Raw genomic sequence first — 2,545 nt, 5'->3', positions numbered from 1 at the left:
CTCTCCAATCTTCACATGGTCAAGTGTGTTGGCATACGTCTGAAATGCAGCACTCTGGCTAAAGCAGGAGGATTGCCCAGAACCTTTTTAAAATGGTGGTGTGTCTATTGATTTGTCTCTGGCTTCTGCACATCCTGGAATTACCATCTTCTCGCCTTTCTCCCGAGTGCAGAACCGGCTAAGCCGTTCTTCTGTGGTAGCACCTTATTGCTGAGCACAGTGAGTTCACAGATCAGTCAGAATGAACTTCCTCCAGCTGCCCAAACCCTGGTGAACCTGCAGCTGTGGGCTTCCTGTGCCTCCCTCTCTTGGGGCTACTTGGGCCTTGGTGCCTTGGCTCAAGCTGGCTTGGGCCCTTCATCCACAAGCTGGCCAAAGGGAGTCACGAGGGCGCGGCGCCTGGCCTGACCTGAGGATGAAAGCAAGTGTTTCAGTCCTGCTGTTTTCCAAGCCCTTCAGGAAATATTCAGAAAGTAAGTGGTGTGCAATCCTGGGCACTCTGATCCTGGAGAAGAACCCAGACCAAGCCCTTCTGCATCTTCCCACCTTGGCCCCTGTCCACACAGATCGCAACCTCTGATTTCCTGGAAGCCACTCTCTAGATGAGCTGGGGGAGCTCATCCCGAAGCCGCCTCACCTCCCTCCATGGCAAGCAGGCAGGCCTAGGACCAGAGGGCCAGCGCCTTTGTGAAGGCTCATGTGCAGCATCAACTGAAGGCCCGAGCTGTGTCCCAGGGCAGCTGTTGTGTCAGCTGAATCAGGGCCTCAGCGCTAGGGGCTTCTAAGCCCATGCCTTGGACCAAAAGCCTTTTGCAGTGAAAGAAAGACAGACAGACAGACAGACAGACAGACAGACAGACAGACAGAAAAAAGAAGGAAAATTAAGCAAGCACTTTAACTTCGACACCATAACTATTGCGTGGCTCCTGGTGCTCAGTATCTGCAGAGACCTTAAGCTCCTTCCTTCAGTCCCTTGCCTTCCTCACTGATGCTCCCTTCCAGTGCAGCAAAACTCGTCCCCGCAGGGTGGCGCTGCTGCCTCTTTCCAGAACCAAGTGTGGGCGGGCCTAGCCTAGGTGCCCCGTGATTGCTCACTTTCTTTTGGAGCTCTCGCCCTGCAAGGCGCTACAGACTTGGCCAGTGGACTTTCTGCCACCCTTAGGGCAAGGATCCCCAACCCCGGGGCCAGGTCCCATGCTGCTCTAGGGAGGAATGCAGTGTCACCAGGAATACTTAGGAGCTAGCAATTCCGAATGAAATCCAAATTCAAAGAGCCAGCCAGTACAGCTGCAGAATGCAATGAGCATGCAAATAAAATACAGGGACCACAGGTTGAAGGAACTCCGTGGAGAAATCCCTTTGTCCTGGCCAGTAGGAGCGATGGCTAGGTGTCTCAGCAAGCAGGTTTTAGGGATCCTTTTCTGTGTTGAGGCCTGAGGGTTCTCTGAGGACAGGGAGACACCTGCAGATCCCTGGGCCCAAGGGAAGCCAAGTTAGGAACTCCCAAGCCAAGAGCTGAGACTGGGCTGAGGGTTTACAGAGCACAAAGTGGCAAAGGAGGGGAGAACCAGGCGCCCTTACCTGGAGGTGAGGTCTCAGCAGACTCCTCATGGAAGTTGACTTCCTGAGAAGCTGGTTGCCCAGGAGGACTCCTGGGAAGGAAGCAGGGCGACCCGGGACCCGGGAGTCCCGGCTGTGCCACTGGCCTTCTTGCACCAAAACCTTCCTGTCCCCCACAAGATACAAAGCAAGAAAATCCAGGCCCCTCTTTCTTTTCTTCTCTCTTATCTTCTTCCTTTCTAGAAACCCACCTGTATGTTCCCAGGACAGAGGTGTTCCTAAATCACCACGTTGTCTAACATCCTGGGACACACACTGCAGAGGACCTCAGAGTCCAGTGTTGGCCATTTCCAAGCTAAGTCACCTTTAAACTCTGAAAGAAAATTGTGTTCAGCTCAACTAAAAAAAAGATCCTACCACGAGTTCATATAGAAAGGTCCCACCAAGATTTAAACTTGAATCGCTGGATTCAGAGTCCAGAGTGCTCACCATTACACCATGGAACCCAGATAAGCGTCTAGCCTCTCACAACAAGTAAGTAAAGAAGATATGCATATCAGCCTGCTTGCCTTTTGCCCCTAGGAGTTTAATGACCTCACACCCACCTGGGGATGGAGGCAGGGCAGGAGCTCTGCAGGCCTCCATTGCCACCCAGTGCTCCCACTCCATTGACCACATATTCCTGTGGGACACGTCTGCAAACTATAGCGTCCTATTCCTTCGCCTGCCCTTTCCCCTTTTCCTGCTGCCCAGCAGCCCAGAATTCTCAGGGCAGACCTTGGAGCTCCTGGCTACCTTGTTCGCAGCCCCTCTGCTCCATTCCTGGTACCCGACATGAACTGCTGGAAAGACCTTGCAGCCAGTAAGGAAGATCGGTTTTGTTCCTTAATTTTGCTATGTTTGGTTAGAGTGCATCTGATCACAGATATTGTTCATGGAATTAAAATGAAAAGGAATCAACCAAGCTGAATATTTACATAAAACA

The 2,545-nt window shown here is 52.2% G+C and overlaps 1 non-coding gene across 1 annotated transcript; it reads right to left on the bottom strand.

Annotated features, from left to right (window-relative positions):
• Window positions 1-1,994: 1,994 nt before the first annotated feature.
• Window positions 1,995-2,066, bottom strand: Trnaq-cug. Its single transcript has one exon. It is a non-coding gene; the product is annotated as a tRNA-Gln (tRNA).
• Between the last annotated feature and the right edge of the window lie 479 nt (window positions 2,067-2,545).

The sequence above is a fragment of the Octodon degus genome, unplaced genomic scaffold (genome assembly GCF_000260255.1).
Source record: "Octodon degus isolate 3935 unplaced genomic scaffold, OctDeg1.0 scaffold00550, whole genome shotgun sequence".
In the NCBI taxonomy this organism is placed as follows: domain Eukaryota; kingdom Metazoa; phylum Chordata; class Mammalia; order Rodentia; family Octodontidae; genus Octodon; species Octodon degus.
The sequence above is the reverse complement of the archived record's forward strand: the minus strand, read 5'-3'. Positions and strand labels throughout refer to the sequence as shown.